The 18,892-nt window shown below is 38.2% G+C and overlaps 1 protein-coding gene and 1 pseudogene across 18 annotated transcripts in view; both read right to left on the bottom strand.

Annotated features, from left to right (window-relative positions):
• Nucleotides 1-18,892, bottom strand: part of AFG2A (AFG2 AAA ATPase homolog A) — a 396,759-nt gene that overhangs the window by 306,446 nt on the left and 71,421 nt on the right. The window lies entirely within an intron of this gene.
• On the bottom strand, nt 1,007-2,944 carry LOC135970995 (coilin pseudogene; annotated as a pseudogene).

Genomic DNA, 18,892 nt, shown 5'->3' with positions numbered 1-18,892 from the left:
AATACTCCACCATAAATATAAACCCTTCTTAACAAAAGTATTTCTTAGGCATGTAAAGTCTCACACATAAAGTATGTTACTCATACTGCTTTATAACATACAGTACAAATTTAAAAAACCACTTTCACACTCTTCAAAATACTGTAGACATCAACTCAATTCTATTGCACAAGTAATCCATAAAACTTAAGCTAGACCAAGCTTGTCCAACCTGCAGCCCAACACAAATTGGTAAAGTTTGTTAAAATATTATGAGATTTTTTTGCAATTTTTTAGCTCATCACCTATCGTTCATGCTAGTATATATATATTTTTTAGTTTAATATGATTTTATTTAAAAATATGTACAACTGAAGGAGGGATCTGATCCTTTGTTAAAAGAAACCAGTTTTCACAGTATATATTTGGCCATTTTAGCTTCGTGGCGAATAATAACAGAAAAGGAAGTTTCTGTTCAAATCCTCACTCCAGCACACTCAGCCAGGTGCTTGGCAAGATGATGCATTTCCTGGCCTGAAGCTCAGTTGGGAAAAAACGTGAAGGATTCCTTAACTCATTGTCTGGGACAAATCCAACTACCTTTTAACTCTTAACAATTGCAAGTATAAAATACTTGAAATTTACGAGATGCTCCATTTAATGGAACAACTCAAATGCTAAAAAATTAGGTCAAGTAATATGCTTTAATATTTTTAAATGTTACTTAAAACTTATTGAGACAAGATATGCAGCACATTCTTGGTATTATAAACTCCTACTGACAACTGCTGCTTGATGGTCAAAAACTTTGAAAAAAGAGAAGAAACCATACGCATTGGTATACAACAATGTCTGCAGGGAATGTCATGTTTTACGTTTTGTTAACTGAAATTGAACCTGACCAAAAAAAAAAAAACAAAGGTCTACAAAACCGACACCCATGTCATTTTAAATGATGAGGTAGATTGTTTCCTATGCAGTAAAATGAAGATAACAAAAAAATCCATACAACTTTCAAATCCTCTTAAAAAAAAACTCCAAGTTATAGTCACTTTCACAAACAAGACATTCATAAACTATATGGTGGAGAGGTCATATTCAGACAGGTTCTGTACTTGATGTATTACTCAGAGATTCAATAATCAGTCTTGGATCAATCAGCTCTCCCCAAAATACAGTGATCTTGCTCTCCTGCATCACAGCGTACTCCACTACCACGGTTCCATTTTCATTGTGATAAACCAAATCAAATTTCCCAGGTTCTCTCAAGGTAGGTAAGGATGAAAGAATTTCTCTATCTACTTGCTGTATCTCTGGATTGCGGCTTAATATTTTTCCTTGTAATCAGAGACATCATGAGAGTGTAACTGGATGTTAGTTCCAAAGATTAAATGCAACCTTTTCTCCAATTTGAGGGGCAGCTGCTAACAGCAGTAACAGATTACAGTCCTTCTGGTGTGTCTCTACCAGATTCTGGAAAACAGTAGATGAATTTGTTACCACTTCATTTAATTGCTGTTGTCTCTGGTTGCCAGTGCTTCTATTTACAAGACAGGAAACAGGATGCCCTCATCCTCGACCTCTCCCCCACATGCCCCATCCCCTAGCTGCCTTCCAAGAAAAAAGGTCCTCTCCTCTACCCCATCCTCTTCCTAAACTGGGGACAGACACATTGGGAGAAGGACCAAAAGCCTGTCTGCCACCATTTAAGCCAGAAGGCTTTCATCCAGCAGCACCTGCAGTCTGTGATGACAGCCCAGGGCCTAGACAACCTCTTCCTGCAAAAAGGCCTACTGTCTTTTAGAAACGCACAGCACACTCCGGGGTGCTCGATGACTTCAAGCATTGGTCATCTGACTCTGAACCAGAATCTGAACTAGAAGATGATGTTCCAGAGGTCTTGCCCTTGCTGGGCGTAAGGCCAAAGCCAGGTTTTGTAGGCAGTTTCTCTGCAGTTGTACTTTTGGTAGAGGGTCTTTCCTTTGATAACTCAGTTGGTAATTTCTCTGAGGAATTTCTGGCCTCCAAACTGACTTTGCTGGGACCATCACTGATTGATTCATGACAAGACTCAGACTCCGAGGAGGAACTGGGACTCCCATTTGAGCAAACGCTTATACTACCTTTCCTTTTGGTTTTAACAAGGCTGTTTCTAGCAGAACCTTTTGGAGAACTACATCTGTAATTGGCCCAGTCTTTTACTGCCTGTACTTTAGGAGAGTTGAGATTCCTGGCCTTTTTTTCATATTCACATTCCTCCTTTTTTTTGGTGATTTTCTTTTGGCCTCTTTGTTATCATCACCTGCTGTGCCACAGGTTGCTTTATTTTTTCTCTCTTTTCTTTTTGGCTTATAGTCTGATCTGTGACAGCTTTTCGTTCTAGATTCAAGACCTTCTCATTATTGTTATTGTTCTCTTGCCTCTTCCAATGCTTCTTTGAATATTTGTAATCTGGTTCAGTTTCTTCATCCTCCTCTAACTTAAATGTCCGCTTTTTTGCTTTTCTAAGTGATAAATGAATACTGTCACCGTTACTGATGACTACAGAATTCTCAGCAACTCCTCTGTCTTCTAATTTAACTCTAAGGCAGTCATTGTCTCTCACCAGGCGTCCGCTCTCAGTTGGGGGCACAAGTCCCCGCTCCAGTTAGAGGCCTCGGAGGGCCCCAGAACCGACGCCAAAGCGCTGGCAGATGAGACTAATGAGATCTGTGATGACTCGGCATCTGTTCAAGTCAACCAAAAGCCAGGAAGGCCATACAGTGCAGGGTAGCTGCTGGTGGGTATTGAAGCCCTAGCCTAACCGGCTCGGAGGCTGCCATCTTGCTCAGAGCCTGTGTTAGTATATGTTATGTGTGGCCCAAGACGATAATTCTTCCAGTGTGGACAAAAGAAGCCAAAAGATTGGACAACTCTGAGCAAGGCTGAATTTATATGACTATCAAAGTCTGTGTGGAAAAGGTAAATAATGTATTAAAATATGCAACTCTCAAGATGTTTCTGCATGCCAACTCTCCTAATGACAATGATGAAGAAAGAGTTAGAACTAAGTATTATAGGTATACGATACTCAGTTTCACTTCTGCATTTCATTACTAACTAGTGGAGGAAGTTCCCTCTCTCAATTTAGGAATCTCGAACCATAATAAATATATATTCTACAGGCATTTAATTATTATAGAGGTTCCCTCTCCTGGGCTGTTTAGGACTGCTGACTATATTGAGACTTTGTGCTACTGGCACTTAATAGAAAAGATTAAAATAAATTAAATGATCTGACTTATTTTGAAGACAGGAAGAAATATAAGAAAATGCTCAAAGAGGAACATTTCTTTGTGGGATAATCTCTCTGAGACACACTGAGAGAGCTTTCACTTTTTATGGAAGTTCTCTAAAATGTAAATGAAACACATCAATCAAGTGATTCTTATAGTCTATGAAGATCCATGTGTTCGTAGAAGGGCTAAAATTAAAGAAAGAGTAGTGGAGTTTAAGAAGAGCAAGGAAGTTGACTTAATGGAAAGTAAACCAGAGTAACTGTAGTTCTACTTATATCTCAGATGGCAACAGTGAGCTATAAATTTAAGATTCTGGCTTCTTGGTGAAGACTGCATGTCATGTAATTAGATATACCTTGCTATCTTCCTAATAGGTAAGAATAAAAACCTTAAAAAGGGAAAAGAAGGTAAAAAAATAAGTAAGTAAATAAATAGCTCAAAGAGAAAAGAGTCCATTTCAAAAATCATTAAATTTTTTTTTTTTTTAAAAGCTTAAATAGCTTAGGAAAGGTACTGTTACAAGTATGGAATATAAGAGGAAATGGATGATACAAAAAAGAAATGCAAAATCAAACTGTGGGGGTAAAAAGCTCAACTCTCCACTAATCAAAGCCAAAACATCCAAATTACAATAGTGAAAAGCTGTTTTCAGCTTATAATATTAGCAAAGAGTAAAATATGGACTTCTCAAGGCCGGTAATATACAATGAAAGAACACTGTCACTCACTGGTAGAAGAAAAAATATCATAATGTTTATTAAATGTACTTGGCAACATATTTTAGAAGTTCATACACTTTTACCTAGTAATATCACTTCCTAGACATCCTCGCAAAACAGTTCAGGAAATACAAAAAGATTTCTTCTTCAAAGATTCATGGCACAACACTCTATATGATAGAAAATAACCTAAAAACAACCTCAATGCCAAAAATCAAACAACTATTAAATGAATTATAGAATACCTAAAGAATGGACAATCATATAGACATTAAATAAATTTTAGAAGATATTTTATATTTTCTGAAAATTTATGTAATAAAAAAGCAGAATATCAAGATTTTAATACATTATAATCCCAATTAAAACACATACACACAGGTCAGGAGTTCAAGACCAGCCTGGCCAACGTGGTGAAAACCAGTCTCTACTAAAAATACAAAAATTAGCCAGGCACAGAGGCGGGCACCTGGAAACTCAGCTACTCAGGAGATTGAGGCAGGAAAATCACTTGAACTAGCGAGGCGGAGGTTGCAGTGAGCTGAGATCCTGCCATTAAACTCCAGACTGAACGCCAAGAATGAAAGTCCGTCTCAAAAAAAAAAAAAAAAAAAAAAAAACCACCACCACATACACACATACGCATTTTCAAAAATTGTTATTTTTAAAGTGGTAGGAATACAAGCGATTGCTATATTATTCTTAATAATTTTTGGTATTATGAAAATTTTCTACAGTGAAACTGTATCATATCATTACTTTTATCATTTGACATACATACACGTGTGTGTGTCTGTGTGTGTGTGTGTGTGTGTGTGTGTGTGTATGTATGTGTATATAAAAGCATGAGGACAAGAAAGCAGACTAAGATCCTAGAAGCTGTGGTCAAGAAAAAAAGAAAAGCGTGATGCAGATGGAGAGTTAAGAGGTTCAGTCAAAAACAAAACAAAACAAAAAAAGCTTTGATGGGTCCCCAACATTGTCAGGGAACCACCCATTCATCTAGTAGAACCAGGTGACAAAGTTAGAGAAATCACTGATTCACAAATCTAGGAAATTTTCTTAAACTAAGTTTCCTCCACCTCCCTGGTTCAGCCTAAGTTTCCTTTATTATTACAACTATAATTCGTTTATTCTTTCCACCTATTATACTGTGGTTAAAATTTACAACTGAAATAAACTCAATCAATTTTAAGAAATGTCTTCTATGTGCAGGATTTGTCTAGAGACTGTAGGGGCACAAAGATGCCTGTGATAATGTCCAAAAAATCTGTAATCTAGAAGGAGAAATAAGAAAAGTATCCTAAAAGAGATAGTCTCTGTCTAAATATATAAAATATCTGTCTTTACACAAATTAATACAAAAAGTACTGAAAAACAGCTTTACAATTCTCAAATAAGATAGCGAAGATAGATTTGAAAATTGCATACATGTAAGATGTCAAGTTTTTAGAATATAAAAATAGCAGCAATTCCCACCTTGTTGATTATGAGAATAGCAGATATAAGTATAGCCTATAAGAAATTATAAAGGAGGTTACTGTAAGAATTACCTGTAACCTAAAAGTAACCACTGTTAATATTTTGGTGTAGGAACTTCTAGCCTTTCCAAATGCAAACACACGTGTGTGCATGTGTGTGTATGGTTTAACTGAGATCCTAACATATTCACAGGTTTACATTCTGATTCCTTTTAACTTCATACTTTTTTGATATAGTAAATATCTTCTAAAATTTAGAACTTGGTAAAAAAAAAATGGTCTTGGGTTCAAATCTCAGACTCACTACTTACTATGTGACTTTGGGTAATTTACTTCAACTCTCTAAACTTTTTCCTCTTCTATAATATGGGGATAATAAACCCTAAGGTCTTAGGATCATTGTGAGAATTAAACAGGAGAGTATATGTTAAATTAATTGTACTTTACCTGGCATGTGGTAAATATTTAATGAATACTAGATACTTTATTTAAATGTCTGAGAGATGATTATAAGTAGTTTATATTCTGAAGGACTACTGAAAAAGATAAGTCATTACATTTTTAATTTCATAAGCAACATTTAATTATCTTCACTTTATTTTTTTTTTTTGGTCTGATCACTTTAAACTAAAGGCAAGCCAATTTTGCATTTTGATTTTAGTACTTGAAAGCCAAATAAATGATTACTCTTTCTATGGCTATGATAATAATTCACAAATAAATATGAATCAGCTTAAAAAGCCTGGCCAACATGGCAAAACCCTGTCTCTACTAAATATACAAAAAAAAAAATTAGCCGGGCATGGTGGTGCATGCCAGTAATCCCAGCTATTCAAGAGGCTGAGGTAGGAGAATCGCTTGAACCTGGGAGGCAGAGGTTGCAGTGAGCCGAGAGCATGCCACTACACTCCAGCCTGGGTGACACAGCGAGACTCCGTCTCAAAAAAAAAATATTATTATTACACAGAAGAGTTCTAAAGGACAAGAAGTCATGGGAAAAGTTAGTCTGTAGAGAAGGATAAACAACACCATGAAATCATAAAATCCTAGAACTAGAAGAGGAATTCTAAAGGTAGCTGCTTCACTATCCTACATTCAGACAGTATATTATCTTTCAACACCTCTCATCTTTCAACAAATACTACTTTACGCTTAAAATTGTTTTTTAATTCAAGAACCTTCTTTTTAAGAACTTACAATATATCATAACTACCATAAAATTATTCCTACAATCTAGTCTAAATTATTTTTACAATCTAACCTAAATCATTCCTAATATTTGCATCCGATCTTATTTTGCCCTAATGAAAACAGTGAACAGCTGCTCACATATGGCTTTATACCTTTTTGAATTAAAGTTAGAAATACAAGAACAGCTGTCAAACAAGCACAGAGCAGTGAGATAAATTTCCCAATGAACATGTCCCTGACAAACATCCTATAGTTAGTTCTTCCTAGCCAAATACCCCAAAACAAAATAAAACAACAACTACAACAAAAATTCAAACTGTACACCCCTAGAAGCCAAGGAAGTTGATAATCTGGTTAAAAATAAATGGAAAAAGAATACTTTTATGGACAAATTCCAAGGGAGCAAAACAAAAATTAATGAACTGAGCTACAGACATCAGAAGTATTACTATGAGAGAGGAATTCCGTAGCTCCAGGGGGACTGACAATGTTTTTATACATCTATGAGTCAAGATCCTCTTGCTTGCTCGGTGCCAAGTTTTATATCACCAGGGACAAAAATTCTTTTCAAAGTATTATTTTAGAGAAAATGCCATGAAAAAGAGCACTTTACATTTTGTTTTTTCGTGCTAACAACTCCCAATGTAAAGACAAGAAATCAGGCAGTGGCAATTGGGCTGGCACCTGTTCCAAATTCTCTGTGGGGTCATACACTAACTTTTCAACAATGTTCAAAAGACACATATTTTGTTTAGAAATCATAAATGTACCAAATTATTAAAGATACTACATATTGCAGGAAAAAAAAAAGTTGAGAAAACCAATCTCCAAGGTCAAGAAGAATTATACATTTCCAAATGCTTCTTTAATAGAGATAAAGCAAGATTAGGAAGCAGTAACTGTTAAAATGTGTTCTTAGATCTAAATGAAAATAAGTAAAAGCCATTAGCTTTATATAGTGAAAAGCAAAAAAAAAAAAAAAAAAAATTCCCATGCTGTAAAGACACATTCTATGAAGATTTTTTTTTTTTTTAAAGAAGTCAAAGCTCCAGTTTCATTATGGTGCCATAAGGCAACTATAGGCTCTCTCCTGTTGATTAAAAAGAAAAACGTCAGACAAAATACAAAAATCTCTCAAGGCCTCTGAAAAGCAATGAAAAGCAGACAGACTGTGGAGACAAGTAAAAACGTGAAGAAGTGCTATGCACAGGGCGAGTGGGAGGGGCTGAATATTCAAAGAGGTCTTTGCTTGTCTTTTCTCTCAGCCTTTCCCCTCTTTCTGTTTTATTTCCATTTTTCATAAGCAAGCTTAGGTTGAAAACATCTAACAATTTCACAGGTGAGAGTACAGGAAGCTAAAAAACTAGATTAGAAAGAATATAAGAAACTATACACCAAAACTGGGCCACTAATTGCTCTTGATTTGTTGGGATTTGTTGCTCTTTAGTAAATAACTTGAGAACCTCACTAAACATATAATAGCTAAGAGGGCCAGATGTTCATAGATGTCATATTTAGTAAGTAAAGACATTAAGATGGGAATTATTCAAGTTTAAAAAATATAGGTATCTGAAAAAAACATGAAAAATATTATCAACTTAAAGGTAATTTTTTAAAAACTGTATAGATTTCAATAATTCGTTTAATGGTTACATTCAAATCTTGGCTCAATTTCTAAAATATTATTACATTACAATGACACTTTAATAAGTTTACTATGCATTGTCCTCAGATCTGGCTATGCATGAAGTCAAACCTTATAAATATAATAAATTATCCAAGTAACTTCCCTTAGATTACAAAAATCTATGTCTTAATTCACCTTAAAAATGGTTAACCATTTATGAAATGAGCTTTTAAAAAACTACCTACTTTTGTCAGATGAAGTATAAGAAAAAAACCTCATAAAAAATGGAAACTTAAAATAAGTAACAAAAATTAAGACTCAGATCATGACAATGGCATAAAACCCACCTACAAAATTCTTCATACCTCATTAAAATATTTTGCTTTTTCTAATTTACCAAATTCCTTGAATAACTTCCCTATAATCACCAGAAAATGTTTTGAATATTTAAGAAAACTGCTTAGTAACTCCTGCAATTCTTACCAAGGCATAGCAGAACTGGGAAAGATAAAGGAATATGGACAATATAGAAACTAAAAACAAGGAAACTAAAAACAGAGGGAAGAGAGAGGGGATTCTACTGATTGACCCCCAAGCACAGGAGCTAAGCATATGTTTAACAAGTTTCTTAAGTGAATTTTAAGTCAATCATATGCAATGCCACATAACCAAATGCCCAAAAACTAGAAGAAAGCGTTTTTAATAGTAAAAATGTTTAAATGAGTTTTGATTACTTTTCTTGATAATTTGAGGCATGAGTAATTAATAAACAATTTTTTGTATATGTGTGTATGACTAGTGTCAGGCCTCTGAGTCCCTGCTAAGCCATCATATCCCCTGTGACCTGCACATATACATCCAGATCGCCTGAAGCAACTGAAGATTCACAAAAGAAGTGAAAATAGCCTTAACTGACGACATTCCACCATTGTAATTTGCTTCTGCCCCACCCTAACTGATCAATGTACTTTGTAATCTCCCCACCCTTAAGAAGGTTCTTTGTAATTCTCCCCACCCTTGAGAATGTACTTTGTGAGATCCACCCACTGCCCACAAAACATTATTCCTAACTCCACCGCCTATCCCAAAGCCTGTAAGAACTAATGATAATCCACCACCCTTTGCTGACTCTCTTTTTGGACTCAGTCTGCCTGCACCCAGGCAAAAAAAGCTTTATTGCTCACACAAAGCCTATTTGGTGGTCTCTTCACACAGACGCGCATGAAAACTAGGACCTTCCTAACATAGTACCTTTTATATTACATATGTTTGGTGCTTGGTAAAGAAATAAATTAATAGGCAGAAACATGTTTCTCTTGTATTATCTTACAAATAAAACAACAGAAGGGGAAAAAGTGGCAGAGGGACAAACTGGTAGGAGGTTAAGATGGGCAATATAGAAAAAAGTTGGAGATTTGCTGCACCTACCAACCCATCATCTAGGTTTTAAGCCCCACATGCGTTAGGTATTTGTCCTAATGCTCTCCCCTCCCTTGCGCCCCAACCCCCGACAGGCCCCAGTGTGTGATATTCCCCTCCCTGAGTCCACATGTTCTCATTGTTCAACTCCCACTTATGAGTGAGAACATGCAGTGTTTGATTTTCTGTTCCTGTGTTAGTTTGCTGAGAACCTGCACCTTCTGCACACGTATCATGGAACTTAAAGTAAAATAAAAATAAAAATAAAGAAAAAAGTTAGAGAGTTAGTATTAAACCCATAGATGTGGTCAGGTGAAAAAGGTTACCAATTGTCAGGTCTCTGAGCCCAAGCTAAGCCATCATATCCCCTGTGACCTGTACATATACATCTAGATGGCCTGAAGTAACTGAAGAATCACAAAAGGAGTGAAAATGGCCTGTTCCTGCCTTAACTGATGACATTACCTTGTGAAATTCCTTCTCCTGGCTCATCCTGGCTCAAAAGCTCCCTCACTGAACACCCTGTGATCCCCACCCCTGCCAGCCAGAGAACAAACCCCTTTGACTGTAATTTTCTTTACCTATGCAAATCCTATAAAACGGCCCCACCCCTATCTCCCTTAGCTGATTCTTTTCGCATTCAGCCCGCCTGCACCCAGGCGAGACTTGTTGCTCACACAAAGCCTGTTTGGTGGTTCTTCACATGGAAGCAAGTGAAATTTGGTTCTGTGACTTGGATTGGGGGACTTCCCTTGGGAGATCAATCCCCTGTTCTCCTGCTCTTTGCTCCATGAGAAAGATCTACCTAAGACCTCTGGTCCTCAGAGTAACCAGCCCAAGGAACTTCTCACCCATTTTAAATCCGGTAAGTGGCCTCTCTTTACTCTCTTCTCCAACCTCTCTCACTATCCCTTAACCTCTTTCTCCTTTCAGTCTTGGCGTCACACTTCAATCTCTCCCTTCTCTTCATTTCAGTTCCTTTCCTTTTCTGGTAGAGACAAAGGAGATGCATTTTATCCGTGGACCCAAAACTCCGGCGCCGGTCACGGACTCGGGAACACAGTTTTTGCTTGGTGCTTAATCACTGCAGAACGCCTACCTGATTATTCACCCACATTTCATTGGTGTCTAATCACTGCGGGGATGCCTGCCTTGGTCATTCACCCACATTCCCTTGGTAGCAAGTCAACTGCGGATATGCCTGCTTTGGCTGCTCACCCACATTGCAGCCCAGGGCTGCTCACCCACCCTTTCTCCACTTTCCTGGGGGGCAATCACCCCCCACCCCTTCTCTCCATGTCTCTACCCTCTCTTCTCTCCACTTTCCTGGGAGGCAAGCACCCCCTACCCCTTCTCCACTTTCCTGGGGGGCAAGCACCTCCCACCCCTCCTCCACTTTCCTGGGGGGCAAGCACCCCCCACCCCTTCTCTCCATGTCTCTACCCTCTCTTTTCTTTGGACTTGCCTCCTTGACTATAGGCAACCTTCCACCCTCCATTCCTCCTTCTTCTCCCTTAGCCTGTATTCTCAAGAACTTAAAACTCTAACTCACACCTGACCTAAAATCGAAGCGTCTTATTTTCTTCTGCAACACTACTTGACGCCAGTACAAACTCGACAGTGGTTCCAAATAGCCAGAAAATGGCACTTTCAATTTTTCCATCCTACAAGATCTAGATAATTCTTGTCGTAAAATGGGCAAACGGTCTGAGGTGCATTACGTCTAGGCATTCGTTTACAAATCGGTCCCTCCCTAGTCTCTGTTCCCAATGCAACACATCCCAAATCTTCCTTCTTTTCCTCCCGCCTGTCCCCTCAGTCCCAACCCTGAGCGTTGCTGAATCTTTCCAATCTTCCTTTTTATGGACCCATCTGACCTCTCCCCTCCTCCCCAGGCTGCTCCTCGCCAGGCCGAGCCAGGTCCCAATTTTTCCTCAGCCTCTGCTCCACCACCCTATAATCCTTTTATCACCTCCCCTCCTCACACCGGGTCCAGATTACAGTTTTGTTCCATGATTAGCCCTCCCCCACCTGCCCAGCAATTTCCTCTTAAAAAGGTGGCTGGGGCTAAAGGCATAGTCAAGGTTAATGCTCCTTTTTCTTTATCCGACCTCTCCCAAATCAGTTAGCGTTTAGGCTCTTTTTCATCAAATATAAAAACCCAGCCCAGTCCATGGCCCGTTTGGCAGCAACCCTGAGACGCTTTACAGCCCTAGACCCTGAAAGGTCAGAAGGCTGTCTTATTCTCAATATGCATTTTATTTTATTACCCAATCTGCTCCAGACATTAAATCAAGCTCCAAAAATTAAATTCCGGCCCTCAAACCCCACAACGAGACTTAATTAATCTCGCCTTCAAGTTGTACAATAACAGAGTAGAGGCAGCCAAGTAGCAATGTATTTCTGAGTTGCAATTCCTTGCCTCCACTGTGAGACAAACCCCAGCCACATCTCCAGCACACAAGAAGTCCACACACCTGAACCGCAGCTGCCAGGGGTTCCTCCAGAACCTCCTCCCCCGGTTGTTTGCTACAAGTGCCACAAATCTGGCCACTGGGCCAAGGAATGCCCACAGCCCGGGATTCCTCCTAAGCCGTGTCCCATCTGTGCGGGACCCCAGTGAAAATTGGACTGTTCAACTCACCTGGCAGCCACTTCCAGCGCCCCTGGAACTCTGGCCCAAGGCTCTCTGACTGATTCCTTCCCAGATCTTCTTGGCTTAGTGGCTGAAGACTGATGCTGCCCCATCGCCTCGGAAGCCCCCTGGACCATTACGGAGCCGAGCTTGGGGTAGCCCTCACAGTGGAAGATTCCCAGCCATATGAAGACACCCTAGCTGGACAATCAGTTCTCGTTAAGAATCTGACCCCTCAAATCCTAAAACCTTGATGGACCGGACCCTACTTAGTCATCTATAGTACCCCAACTGCTGTCCGCCTGCAAGATCCTCCCCACTGGGTACATCGTTCCAGGAAAAAGCTGTGTCTGTTGGACAGCCAGCCTAATCCTTCCTCTTCCTCCTGGAAGTCGCAAGTACTCTCCCCTACTTCCCTTAAACTCACTCGCATTTCTGAAGAACAGAAATAACCCTTATGAGCCTAATACATCCCTTCAGTCTATTAGGTCTGTTCATCCTTACCCTACTTTTTACAACGGGACTTTACGAAGTCACCCCTACTTAGACTGAGCCCCAAAAACTAGTCATCCCTACTATCTTCTGTCTAGTCATACTCCTATTCACCATTCTCAACTACTCATAAATGCCCTACTCTTGTTTACTCTGCTGGTTTACACTGTTTCTCCAAGCCATCATAGCTGATATCTCCTAGTGCTATCCCCAAACCGCCACTCTTAACTCTTAAATAATCTTTGCTGGCGGGGCTATGCTGACCCTCCTTAGGCACTCTCTAATTGGATTTCCTGGGTCCTCCCAATTCTTAGTCCTTTAATACCTGTTTTTCTCCTTCTCTTATTTCGTTTAGTTTTTCAATTCATAAAAAACCGTATCCAAGTCATCACCAATCATTCTACACGACAATGTTTCTTCTAACAACCCCACAATATCACCCCTTACCACAAAATCTTCCTTCAGCTTAATCTCTCCCAGTCTAGGTTCCCACGCGGCCCCTAATCCTGCTTGAAGCAGCCCTGAGAAACATCGACCATTATCTCTCCATACTACCCCCAAAAATTTTCACTGCCCCAACACTTTACCACTATTTCATTTTATTTTTCTTATTAATATAAGAAGACAGGAATGTCAGGCCTCTGAGCCCAAGCTAAGCCATCATATCCCCTGTGACCTGCATATACATCTAGATGGCCTGAAGTAACTGAAGAATCATAAAAGAAGTGAAAATGGCCTGTTCCTGCCTTAACTGATGACATTACCTTGTGAAATTCCTTCTCCTGGCTCATCCTGGCTCAAAAGCTCCCCCACTGAGCACCTTGTGACCCCCACCCCTGCCAGCCAGAGAACAACCCCCTTTGACTGTAATTTTCCTTTGCCTACCCAAATCCTAAAAAACGGCCCCACCCTATCTCCCTTCGCTGACTCTTTTTGGACTCAGCCCGCCTGCATCCAGGTGAAAAAAACATCCTTGTTGCTCATACAAAGCATGTTTGGTGCTCTCTTCACACGGATGCGAGTGAAACCACTATGTAAAAGTATACAAAGTCTATACATACATGCCTTACATTATATTTCCTAGCCCTGATCTGAACAAATAGTTGGGACATAAGTTCAAACCATTTTCTCTGATCTCCTCTGATGGTTAGCTGACAATAAAGTTTTTGTATACATGGAAATAAAAAGCCTCCTCTGCCAAGACTGGCTGAAGGGATGCTCCAAATGTTTATTAAATGGGAGGCAAAGAGATAAGATATCTCTGGGTCAGAAAGCTCAGCAAACTCATATAAGCAAACTTTAAAAGCAGTTCAGATTCTGTGTCCTTAAGTATAGACTAGAAAGTAAGCTCCCCCATGAGGAAGAATAATCAGTGCTGGCCAGAGAACAAAGATGTTGGGGAAAGAGGACTGTTACTCATGTTTTGGTTTGAAGGCAAAAGGTAGGAGGACAAACCTCTGATAAAGAGTAAAGAAGGAATTAGAAAACAATCCTTAAAACACAGTCTTAATGGGTAATATTTAGAAAAGAAAAAAGAAAATTTAACTTACATCAAAGTTTGTCGCTGAATGTTGAATGTGCTACATATAATAGCTGGGGGTATGAGTTTATTGGTACAGAACAACTAGGGAATTGGGCCCAAAGTATGTCACAAGAAAATTCTGGAAGGAGAACTTGCCTTCAGAAATTGGACATGTATCTCAGGTACAGAGCAAGTTCAATGAGATAGGTCAAGCAAGTCTCAGAAGTAAGCAAGCTTATGTGGTTAGATCACTGGGCAAAAAATGACTGTCTCAGGGTAGAAATTATCTAACTGTGCCATTTTTATAACTTAGGGTAAGTGTGGGGCCCATGTGTTACAAGTGTGTTTTTATGGTTAACAAGAGTCAGGCTGCTATAACTAGAGTTGGTGAAAGTTTTAATATCTAATATCTATTAATTTTCTCAATTATTTATCTATTCACTCACTGACTCAGATATATATATTCATATTACTGCATGGCTGTGTTGAATGCTTGGCCTGGCTCTAAGAATACAAAAATGAACAAAACTGACATGGTCTCTACATTGTGGAGCTTACAGTCTGGAAGAAAAAAAATAAAAAAATAAAAAATACACTAATACTTAAATTAAGGACTAGACAAAAAATTATACAGAATACTACAAGAGCCCATGACAGGTCTTGAGGGTCCTCCTCTAAGTCAAGGATAGCTTCCTAAAAGATCTGACATTTAAGCAACAATATGAAGAATGAGTAGAAGTTAGGCAATTAAAGAGAATGAATGAGTTTGTACCATTTAGAGCCCCTAATACTAAATTTTAATTTGGCTTGTTTAAGGAAGAGAGGCGTGTGAGAACAGAAAAGCCATGCTGAAGGACCAGACGAGAGTTTTACTCCAGATTCTAATCTAGTAAGAGGCCAATTTTAGCTTCCCTAATCTGCGACTTGACCAATTATTGTTCTCCCTTCTGGCTTCCTTTCCCTGTTGTCTCCAGAAAGATATGAAGTTGTGCACAGCGATCCTGATACCACTGCAAAGAAGGTTGCATATTAATTAAAAGTTATCAGATAAGAAAAGCCACAGAGAACAAATTCGGCATATAAGCACTACATTGGCCTAAAATCTGATTAATTATTTAATTAAAAAATCTCCTAGCCCTTCAAAAATACTTAAAGGTTCAAAATATATATTATACCTTGGTCAGACTGTGATGAAAATTGGAACTTCATGTTTGGTTTTCCTCCCAAAACCGGCAATCCCAGTCAAACCGTAAGAAAACATCAATCAAACTCAAATTGAGAAGCATTCTACAAAAGACCTGACCAGTATACCTTAAAATCATCAAGGCCATCAAAAATAAGAAAAGAAATTGTCACAGCCCAGAAAAACCTAGAAATATGACCACATGTAATGTGAAAATCTACAAGGGATCCTCAAAGGACATTACAGGAAAAACCAATTCAATCCAAATAAAATATGGAGTTAGTAAACTAGAGATGTATGTATTGGAGCATATAAAAACAAGTATCAGGCACAATATCGCAGTACCTTGGGCCATGCTGTACCAATCTGACCAGATAAGTTTATACCGACAGTGTGATTTATGGTGAATGCTTGTTTTTGCTCTGGGAAGTACTGGAATCTGGATAGTTGAGGTCAGTCTTGCCAGCACTGCAGTACACCAGTGTGACTAACCTCCAGTAAAATTCTGGACACTAAGACTGAAGTGAACTTCTCTGCTTGGTAGTGACTTCACACCTGCTGTCACACATAGTTGCTGGGAGAATTAAGTGTGTTCCCATGTGACTCCACTGGAAAAGGACATCTAGAAGCTTGTACCCGGTTTCTTCTGGACGTTACCCATGCACCTTTTCCCTTTGCTTATTTTTATCTGTATGCTTTCACTGTTAACAAATCATAACCATGAGTCTAACAGCTTCTGAGTCCAGTGAGTCCTTATAGTGAATCATCAAGCCTGAGAGTGGTCTTGGAAACCCCAATGAAGACAGATGCACAGACAGATAGGTAATAAAATTACAAACAAATTAACAGTTCTCCAGAACTCATACCTCCCCATACTCTCCATCTACATTCAACCCAGGACATTAAAGAAAACTTTATACCAAACCTTTAAACTTACCCTTAAATTTATTTCAGGCCTATGATGGAGTTCTCAAACATCTACTGCTAGTTTTCAAATTAAGTTTAATCAATCTACCTACTTTTCCCATTTTAGCATCATGCTCCATTTTACTTTAGAGCATTCCTCTTTCTATAGGATCAAAACCAGAAGAAATTTCATTCTTAATAAACTTTTTTTTTCTAAAAACATATTTAAAACTGCAAAGCAGTTCTCTAAAGAGTACATGAAATTCAGATAGCAATTTTAACATAGGACATGTGAATATGTCTTATGCTGTGGCATGGCTGTAAATCATTAAATATAGGACTTTCAAAAATGGACAAATAGGGACCTTTGTTCCTGATCATAGAGTAAAAAAGATAACATTTACTTTTCTGTCTTGCTATGGTTTGGATACGATTTGTTTGGTCCTGCCAAATCTCACTGAAATTTGATCCCCAATGTTGGAGGTAGGGCCTAGGTGAGAGCTGTCTGGATTGTGGGAGTAGATCCCTCAATGAATGGCTTGGTGCCATTCTCCAGGAGTGAGTAACTTTTCACTCTTAGTTCCCATAAGAACTGGTAATTGAAAAGAGCCTGGCATCTCTCTCTTGCTGCTTATCTTGCCATGTGATCTCTACATGCAAGCTCCTTTTCACCCTCTACACAGTGAAAGCTTCCTATGGACCTCACCAGAAAGAGATGCTGGTTCCATGCTTCTTGTACAGCCTGCAGAACCATGAGGCAAATAAACCTCTTTTCTTTATAAATTATCCAGCCTGAGGCATTCCTCTATAGCAATACTAAGTGGACTAAGACATGTCTGGGGGAGAAAAAAAAAAAAACTAAAAGAAGCAAATAAAATATATAAAGCATCAACTTTCAGGACACTGAACATCTGAATGAAAGACAATGACCCTTGAGAGAAGGGTCTCACTTCTCTTAAGAAGTAATACTTAAAGCTCACAAAGGGCCAGAAATAGTGCCTCCTCTCAATAGCCAGAGTGGAAACTCATAATTCATAGGGCATTAGGTAGAGTACTAAAAAGGGCCCTACCTCAATAGAGGGGAAAAAGTAACCCTATTCAAAACACTGCCTTAGTCCCACCTCAGAAAATTTAAACAGAAGACTCAAAAGGATCAAACTGTTACCAAAACACTGAACCACACCTCAAAACTACACTCAAAAATATTTTTGTAAATACTAAAATCTTTATGAATATTTAAAAAACCCATCTCCCAACAAGATAAAATTTACAATGTCTAGAATTCAATCAGAAATTACCAGGCACGCAAAACCCTGCTCTAGTCCCCAAGATCATGGTTTCCTTTTATGAAAAGAAAAGAAAAGAAAAGAAAAGAAAGAAAGAGAGTAAAAGAAAATAACTTTGCAACTGGAAAAAAAAATGAACAAGCATGCAGAGAAACAGAAAAATATACCCATAAGGAGAAGGAGAAAAATCAATAAATTGAAACTGATCCAAAAATTACACAGATGATAGAATTAGTAGACAAGGACATTAGAAGTTATTATAAATGCATTACCTATGTGTAAATAAAGGAAACACTGAAAACAGTAAGTAAAAAAGTATAACATTTTAAAAAGATAAAAATCAAACTTCTAGAGAAGAGAACTACAATGTCCATAATTTTAAAAGGCACTGAATGGAATTAACAGGAGACCAGCCATTTCAAAAGGGGAAAAAGGCTGGTAGGCACAGTACTAGATAGAGATCACTGAAAATCAAACAAAAAAAGTAAAAAAGAAGACACAACCTCCATATATATGTGTGTAATTTGAGTCTCCAGTGAGAGAGGAAAGAGCAAACACTAAATATTTGAATAAATTTTTTTTTTCAAATTTGACTAACACTGTAAGCTCATATATACAAGAACATGAATAAACCGAAAGCACAAGAAACATGATGAAAACTACCAAGGCACATGATAACCAAATTGCTTAAAACCAATGATAAAATGTTAAAAGCAATGAGGCGGGGGTTGGGGAACATACTATACAGACAAGACAAAGAAAATGAAGAAAGGAGATTTCTTTTTAAAAAAATACAAGACAGAAGACAGTAGAGCAAAACCATTAAAGAACACAAGGAGGGAGGAATGTCAACCTAGAATTCTTTATTCAGTTAAAATATCTTCCTAAAACAAAAACAAAATACTTTTTCAGATATTAAGAAAAAAAAACTGAAGAAATTCATGACCAGGACACCTGCATTACAGGAAATGTTAAAGTAAGAGCTTCAAGAGGAAGGAACATGATACCAGATAGAAACTTGAATCTACACAAAAGACTAAAGAGAACTGGTGAAATGGTGACTACATTGAGTACATATAAAGATCACTTTTCCTTAATATTTAAATTCTTCAAAAGAAAATACTCTGTTTAGTGCAAAACTGATGATAATATGCTTTGAAGTTTACAATATATG

The sequence above is a fragment of the Macaca fascicularis genome, chromosome 5 (assembly GCF_037993035.2).
Source record: "Macaca fascicularis isolate 582-1 chromosome 5, T2T-MFA8v1.1".
In the NCBI taxonomy this organism is placed as follows: domain Eukaryota; kingdom Metazoa; phylum Chordata; class Mammalia; order Primates; family Cercopithecidae; genus Macaca; species Macaca fascicularis.
The sequence above is the reverse complement of the archived record's forward strand: the minus strand, read 5'-3'. Positions and strand labels throughout refer to the sequence as shown.